Source organism: Schistocerca gregaria, chromosome 1 (genome assembly GCF_023897955.1).
Source record: "Schistocerca gregaria isolate iqSchGreg1 chromosome 1, iqSchGreg1.2, whole genome shotgun sequence".
Lineage (NCBI taxonomy): Eukaryota > Metazoa > Arthropoda > Insecta > Orthoptera > Acrididae > Schistocerca > Schistocerca gregaria.
This window is the reverse complement of record NC_064920.1, coordinates 1,181,402,849-1,181,411,998: the sequence shown is the minus strand read 5'-3', so window position 1 is coordinate 1,181,411,998 and position 9,150 is coordinate 1,181,402,849.

Sequence of the window (9,150 nt, the reverse complement as noted above, 5' to 3'; positions counted from 1 at the left end):
TGTCATAGAATTCCTGTGCTGTGAAAACGAGACAGTGGTAAACATCGACAAGAGGTTGAAAAAGATGCATGGAGATTGTAACATTATGTGATTGCCTTATCACTTTAAATCATTCACTAATCGAGCAGTCGCTCGGCAACAGCTACAGTTAGCAAATAATCTTGCAAGAATGTAAAAGGTGAACGACCTGTGACGTGACTTGTTTATTGTCGAAGCGCCATCAGAGATGCAGTGAGTTATTGACTTTGAAAACAGCGGCGCGAAAAACGGACAGAAGAAGAAACTTTTACACATTTTCTTTTTTTATTTACTAGATATTCTCGATGAACAGTTACTCATTCTTCTCTTGTCTCTTGTAACTTGTGTCTGACGCGCATGTCTTGCCGCCGTATTATTATCGTTAAAAATAACATTATTTTAGTGTAAATAAAATTGCAATACTGAAAGTGCAATACTGCATAGCAGTAAATTTATTGTGCGACGTGTATGTGAAAACGTAAAAGGAATTATTGTCATTACCAGAAGAGAAGTGCCAGTCAAAACGGCGTCCATGTTAAATCTTTCATTGCAGTGTAAGTTCTTCTATTAATTGCCATAAATTCAGATTTAAATGGAATTGGTGTATGAACTATTTATTTAGTGTAGAATCTATGTCTCACTCCTTCATGAAGTTATTTAATTTTCTGTATGTTTCTGCCAAATAGAGTTCACAGTCACGAATTCTTTCGTCGAAATCGGACGGAAGTTGTATGCGGCGAAATATTTTCTCAGCGCCACATTCTACAGGTAAATGCATCATAAACTACGGTCCCTTAGGAAATTCATATTGAGCTATCCATAAATAATTATACACTCCTGGAAATGGAAAAAAGAACACATTGACACCGGTGTGTCAGACCCACCATACTTGCTCCGGACACTGCGAGAGGGCTGTACAAGCAATGATCACACGCACGGCACAGCGGACACACCAGAAACCGCGGTGTTGGCCGTCGAATTGCGCTAGCTGCGCAGCATTTGTGCACCGCCCCCGTCAGTGTCAGCCAGTTGGCCGTGGCATACGGAGCTCCATCGCAGTCATTAACACTGGTAGCATGCCGCGACAGCATGGACATGAACCGTATGTGCAGTTGATGGACTTTGAGCGAGGGCATATAGTGGGCATGCAGGAGGCCGGGTGGACGTACCGCCGAATTGCTCAACACATGCGGCGTGAGGTCTCCACAGCACATCGATGTTGTCGCCAGTGGTCGGCGGATGGTGCACTTGCCCGTCGACCTGGGACCGGACCGCAGCGACGCACGGATGCACGCCAAGACCATACGATCCTATGCAGTGCCTTAGGGGACCGCTCCGGCACTTCCCAGGAAATTAGGGACACTGTTGCTCCTGGGGTATCGGCGAGGACCATTCGCAACCGTCTCCATGAAGCTGGGCTACGGTCCCGAACACCGTTAGGCCGTCTTCCGCTCACGCCCTAACATCGTGCAGCCCGCCTCTAGTGGTGTCGCGACAGGCGTGAATGGAGGGACGAATGGAGATGTGTCGTCTTCAGCGATGAGAGTCGCTTCTGCCTTGGTGCCAATGATGGTCGTATGCGTGTTTGGCGCCGTGCAGGTGAGCGCCACAATCAGGACTGCATACGACCGAGGCACACAGGGCCAACACCTGGCATCATGGTGTGGGGAGCGATCTCCTACACTGGACGTACACCTCTGGTGATCGTCGAGGGGACACTGAATAGTGCACGGTACATCCAAACTGTCATCGAACCCATCGTTCTACCATTCCTAGACCGGCAAGGGAACTTGCTGTTCCAACAGGACAATGCACGTCCGCATGTATCCCGTGCCACCCAACGTGCTCTAGAAGGTATAAGTCAACTACCCTGGCCTGCAAGATCTCCGGATCTGTCCCCCATTGAGCATGTTTGGGACTGGATGAAGCGTCGTCTCACGCGGTCTGCACGTCCAGCACAAACGGTGGTCCAACTAGGCGCCAGGTGGAAATGGCATGGCAAGCCATTCCACAGGACTACATCCAGCATCTCTACGATCGTCTTCATGGGAGAATAGCAGCCTGCATTGCTGCGAAAGGTGGATATACACTGTACTAGCGCCGACATTGTGCATGCTCTGTTGCCTGTGTCTATGTGCCTGTGGTTCTGTCAGTGTGATCATGTGATGTATCTGACCCCAGGAATGTGTCAATAAAGTTTCCCCTTCCTGGGACAATGAATTCATGGTGTTCTTATTTCAATTTCCAGGAGTGTATTTTGAATAAGTATTTACTCTCCAACAAGAGACAGCCGCACACGGTCGGCGTTCGCAAATATATTTCCACCGCGGATTATGGCTATATGTTGCAGCTTAAAAGAAACATATTGTTATAATTAGCGACTACGGACGGGGACGTTCATAACGTGTGTTTATGTATACACATTACGTAAACATATTGTTATAAGATGCTGCTGTCGATCGCAGTACAGTTAGTCGGTGGGCAAGCAGGTTACGTGATGAAAGCGGGCGCGGCAATATTGAGGATTGTCCTCGCAGAGGCAGGCCTCGTACTGCACACACTCCAGACAATGTGCAGAGAGTTGACGAATTGGTGACTGCTGACAGACGATCACAGTGAGTGAATTGTCACGCTACGTTGGGATAGGGGAAGGAAGTGTTTGCAGAATACTGAAAGTGTTGGCTTTCAAAAAGATTTGTTCGAGGTGGGTTCCAGGATGTTGACACTGGCTCAAAAAGCAACAAGAAAAATGGTATTCAGCGAACTTTTAGAACAGTACGAAAATGGTGGAGATGAATTTCTTGGGAGAATTGTGACAGGTGATGACACATGGCTCCATCATTTTTCGCCAGAGACGAAGAGGCAATCAATGGAGTGGCATCATGCAAATTCACCCAAGAAAAAAGTATCGAAACTACACCTTCTGCTGGAAAAGTTATGGCTACGGTGTTTTTCAATTCCGAAGGACTCTTGCTTGTGGACATCAAGCCAAGTGGAACCACCATAAATTCTGATGCATATGTGACGACACTGAACAAACTTCAAGCTCGACTGAGTCGTGTTCGAACACATCGGCAAAAGCAGGAAGTTTTGCTGTTGCACGACAATGCACGGCCACAAGTCAGTCAGAAAACCATGGAAGCGATCACAAAATTCGGATGGACAACACTGAAACACCCGCCTTACAGTCCTGACCTGGCTCTATGTGACTGTTATCTCTATGGGAAATTGAAAGACTCTCTTCGGGGAACAAGGTGATGATGACTTCCTTGTATACGTTGTCAAACAGTGGCTCCAACAGGTTGGTCCAGAATTTTACCGTGCGGTTATACCGGCGCTGGTTGCAAGATGGCGTAAGGCAGTTGAGAGGGATGGATATTATGTAGAGAAATGAAAATATTGTTCCTAAAGGATGTATCTACACACTGTAAAACTTTCAGACATGTAGAATAACAGATGTATTTAAAAGAATAGTGTGCATTTCTTTTGGAGTGACCCTCGTAATAAACAAACAACATTCTCGCTCGAGCTAATGAATGTGTACGAACGGGCATAACACAAAAATAAAATAAACAAATGCTTTCTAAGCAATATAATATATTAGGTTGGTGCAAAAGTTTGTAGCGTTTTTCGAAAAGTTTGATAACACAGCAGATACACATAAGACAGACTTTAGTCATTAATAATCTGTTTTCCTTCACTATTTACAACAGTCTGCCAATACCGGGGTTACTTTGCGTTTCCGCGACTGTACAAACCACGTCGTTTTGAGGCGAAGACGTCAAGCCATGTTCTGAGTGCATTTTCAGCCAAAATAGATGAAAACCTGAGGGAGTAAGATCAGTGGATTGTCACATGCTCATCTCTACTAGCTTGTCATCAACTACATTGTTGCTGGTGAAGAGAAATCGTGTCTTAATGCTAACGTAAGGAAAAGAAAGAAATGGTTGAGCCCAAACAGTGGAGCAACTCCCTGTACAAAGAACTCCTGCATAGATTTTTTGTCAGTCTACCCGAATGATGTCGGCTGCTGTTGTGTAGTGACGTCACTTCAAGCAGTTTTCATGGCCGTTGTTCTTAGATTGCCTCTGGAAGTTGTCTCAGTTATTGACAATAAATGTCTGCAGTGAGGGTTACATCTCGGGGATGTGAATGTTAGTCACCACACCGCCGCTGTTCCACCATGGACAAAACGTTATCTTTTGTGAATGCGCCCAGTTCTTTGTACAGGGAGTTGCTGCACTGTTTGGGCTCAACCATTTCTTTCTTTTCCTTACGTTAGCATTAAGACACGATGTCTCTTCACCAGCAACAGTGCAGTTGATGACAAGCTAGTGGCAATCCACTGACTTTTTCGAATTTGGCTTAGAGCATACGGTACCCAAACACCCGATTATTGAACCTTCCCTGTCGCAAGCGAATGCCACACGATGGTGCAACGAGACCAATTCATCTCTCTTGCCAGTTCTTGGTACAGTGACATGGATCATTATGGATTAATGCGGATAAATGATTTCCATCGAATACCGAAGGACTTCCTGCACAAAGAGAGCCAGTAATGTCAAAATGGTCGTCTTTAAAACGAGAAAACCATTTTTTTGTCGTGCTCTGTCCCGTAATATTATCTCCAAGCACGGCGCCTATGTAGTTCCTTCCCTCCGCTGCCGTCAGCCTTTTAGTGAATTCAGACCGTAGAATATGTCGGAAATATTCTGATTTTTCCACTTGGTACTACATTTTCTAGCATCCACAGATCCACTCAGTATCTACAAATGACAAAGTGATAATATGTAAATTCAGGTAGCAACTGTGTATAAATAGAAAAAGGCAGTTGATAAAGAGACCCATAGTAACCAGAATAACAAAATGCAAATCAAAAACGCTACGAACTTATGCACCAAACTAATACGAGCGTTTAAATCCCGGTTAGACATAAGCAGACAACAGTCAAGGACAACAAACAGAAGGAAAAGTATTTACACTGTCAATAAAATGACCACAATCCCTACTGCGTACTAGAAAAACGGCTGTTCTTCGCGAAAAATGTTCTCAAAAATTACACATTCACACTATCAATCTGAATTCCGTTCCAATCGGTCAGTCATATACAGTACAACAAATAAATGAAATGCTTTTGATAATATCTCAGTAGGTCAAACGTACTAACGATATTCTTCTGCATTTCCCAGGTACGGCTTATCTCCATTTTTGTGCTGAGGCTGTAGCAGCTGTTACGTGCCGCTGCCATCGAGTATCAGTAGTCTTGTTATAGTGAACGATGGTGAGTAAGTACACACAGCAACCAATGAAAACATTTTCACAAATATGAATTAGGTCGAAAACCAAGAAATAAATCCGTTTTTCAAAGAGTCATTATTTTTCCTAAACGCCATGATATTATTCAAATCGGCAAGTATCTTGTACTACACATTTTCTAAAGCTCGCATGTGCTCCCCCTCACAGTTCAAGCTGTTTACATATAAAATTTCACCGAAATCGAAAGTACCGACTGAGCTACCGAAGCACTATTCAAGACTCGCCCTCATAGCGTTACTTCAGCCAGCATCTCGTCTCCTGCCTTTCAATTTCACAGAAGCACTCCTGCGAAACTTGCTGAACTTGCACTCCTGGAAGAATGGATATTGCGGAGTCATGGATTAGCCACAGCCACAGCGTGGGGGATGTTTCCAGAATGAAATTTTCATCTTACTGCGAGTGTCCACAAACGTCAGTTTTCCGAGCACATTGAAACTGTGTGTAAAAACGAGACTCGAACTCGGGAACTTTACCTTTCGCGATCGAGTTCGAGTCTCAGTTCGGCACACAGTTTCAATCTGCCCGGAAGATTCATATCAGCGGACAATCCGAAACAGAGTGAAAATTTCATTCTAGATTCGTCAAAATCTGTTCAGTGGCCACGCGGGGTAGTCGCGCGGTCTTGGATGCCTTGCCATGGTTTGCGCCGCTCCCACCGTCGGAGATTCCAGTTCTCCCTTGGCCATGGATGTGTGTGCTGTCCTTAGCGTAACTTGGTTTAAGTTAGATTAAATAGCCGGTCGGGGTGGCCGAGCGGTTCTAAGCGGTTCTAGGCGCTACAGTCTGGAACCGCTCGACCTCTACGGTCGTAGGTTCAAATCCTGCCTCGGGCATGGGTGTGTGATGTCCTTAGGTTAGTTAGGTTTAAGTAGTTCTAAGTTCTAGGGGACTGATGACCTCAGATGTTAAGTCCCATAGTGCTCAGAGCCATTTGAACAATTCTTTTTAGATTAAGTAGTGTGTAAGCCTAGGGACCTATGACCTCAGCAGTTTGGTCCCACAGGAACTTACCAAAAATTTCGAATTTCTGTTCAGTGGGTTAGTCGTGAAAACGTAAGGGATAGAGTTACTTCCTCATTTATAGTATTAGTATCGATCAGTGCCAACGATCACCCTTCTGGAAGTTGCCGTCCTTCCCAAATCTTACTTACAGTATGTGTAAGTTCGCTGAAGGTATCCTCGTTACTATAATTCAAGAATTTTTCCCCAAGTGTTTTATGAATCTTCACTCTTTTTGTGATGCTCCTAACTTCTTCTACAGCTGTTGGGTCTGAGACGAAATTTGGTTCTTACTGGCTGCAGCTGAGAATGTCTGGTGGCACTTCACACTTTTGGAGCTCTGGAAAGTATTTGGCCAAGATCGGACTGTTTTTCATGTCACCGTTTACTACCTTCTCTTCTTTGTTCTTACATCTGAGGTCTGGAGTATAATATTTACTCAAGGCAATCTTGAATGTTCTGTAAAGTCTCGCGTATTGTTTTGTCGGAAATCCTCTTAGTCTTTCTTCATCAGTTTACTCTTCAGATCCCTGAAAAGAGAGAGGACGCTGTTGTTAAAAATCGAAAGCATGTAATATTGATTACTTTTTCTCTTTCCTCTCAGTAGAGTAACTTTATTTAAAATAACAGTATATAAAATTCAGGACAACTTTTATTCCGTTACCAAAAAGTGAACCCTGTTTGGAAACGTGCCACTAGAACTCACGCATACGAAATGTCGACTCTAAAGAGACAGGCCACATTAGCAGCCACTAGTAGCTTATGTCAGTCACAGCTCGAAGTCCTTTGCCCCTTGATTAATGAAACACAAAAATAATTTTTTTCTATTTTTTACGATTCCTTAATTTGCGAAACACAAAAATAAAATTTCCGAATTTCTTATGATTCTAACGATTAAAGCTTGCTCGAAATGTATCCTACGTCACCATCTTTCACCTCATCTCCTTTACAGGAAATACTTGCGCATCGTCCTAGGCTAGTATACCGAAGCTCTTAGTAATCGATGAGTCACGGGGTGTAGCCTCTCCTTGATTGCCTGATCAAATGCTAGTTTCAGTTGCACAGAATACAAACGAAGACGACTACGAGCTTCATAATTTCAATAGTAATTAAGTACAGAAACTAACGTCTATTTTTATGGTCAAATTCACAGCCCAAGCGTAAGGCATCGGGAAGACAGTACACTGACTGCAACTAATTGTTATGTGCGCTTCCTCTTCTTCTGCACTTTCCATGTTAGGCCAGTTGTGGCCTGTTACGGTTGCCATCTTTTCCTCGGTCTGCCAGGATCTCTTTCTCCCTTTTGATTAAAAATTCTTTATCTGATGTGGTAGCCTCTCTGGACCCATTTGTTAAAGATGTTCATTCCATTTCTTTTTGTTTTCTTCCAGTTTTCCTTTCACAGTCTTAATCTTCGACTTCTTACAATATCTAATTTTCGGACTTTATCTGTTCTTTTACATTCCTCTACTGCTCTAAGAAGTCTCATTTCTACTCCTTGTATCTGTTTTTCCGTCTTTTAGTCAACGCCCACGATTCACTTCCATTTCATAGGTTTGGCCAAACAACATTTTATAAAATTACAGTCATTTCTTCTTTTATGCGTTAGAGTTCTGTTAATTGTTCCATGTTGTTGTTGTTGTAGTCTTCAGTCCTGAGGCAGGTTTGGTGCAGCTCCCCATGCTACTCTATCCTGTGCAAGCTTCTTCATCTCCCAGTACGTACTGCAACTTACATTCTTCTGAATCTGCATAGTGAATTTATCGGCTAGTCTCCTTCTACGACTTTTACCCTCCACGCTTCCCTCCAATACTAAACAGGTGATCCCTTCATGCCTCAGAACATGTCCTACCAACCGATTCCTTCTTCTAGTCAAGGCCTGCCACAAACTCCTCTTCTCCCCAATTCCATTCAGTACCTCCTCATTAGTTATGCGATCTACCCATCTAATCTTCAGCATTCTTCTGTAGCACCACATTTCGAAAGCTTCTATTCTCTTCTTGTCCAATCTATTTATCGTCCACGTTTCATTTCCATACACGGCTACACTCCATACAAATACTCTCATAAATGACTTCCTGACACTTAAATCTATACTCGATGTTAAGAAATTTCTCTTCTTCACAAACGCTTTCCTTGCCATTGCCAGTATACATTTTATATCCTCTCTACTTCGACCACCGTCAGTTATTTTGCTCCACAAATGGCAAAACCCCCATACTTCTTTAAGTGTCTCATTTCCTAATCTAATTCCCTCAGCATCACCCGACTTAATTCGACTACATTCAACTATCCTCGTTTTGCTTTTGTTGATGTTCATCTTATATCCTTCTTTCGAGGCACTGTCAATTCCATTCAACAGCTCTTCGAAGTCCTTTGCTGTCTCTGGCATAATTACAATGTCATCGGTGAACCTCAAAATTTTTACTTCTTCTCCATGGATTTTAATACTTACTCTGAATTTTCCTTTTGTTTCCTCTACTGCTTGCTCAATATACAGATTGCATAACATCGGGGAGAGGCTACAATCCTGTCTCACTCCATTCCCAACCACTGCTTCCCTTTCTTGCCCCTCGACTCTTATAACTGCCATTTGGTTTCTGTAGAAATTGTGAATAACCCTTCGCTCCCTGTATTTTACCCCTACCACCTTCAGAACATTTAGAAAAGCTTTATATAAGTCCACAAATGCTAGAAACGTAGCTTTGCTTCTTCTTAATCTATCTTCTAAGATAAGTCGTAATGTAAGTATTGCCTCACGTGTTCAAACGTTTCTGCGCAATTCAAACTGATCTTCCCCGATGTCGGCTTCTACCA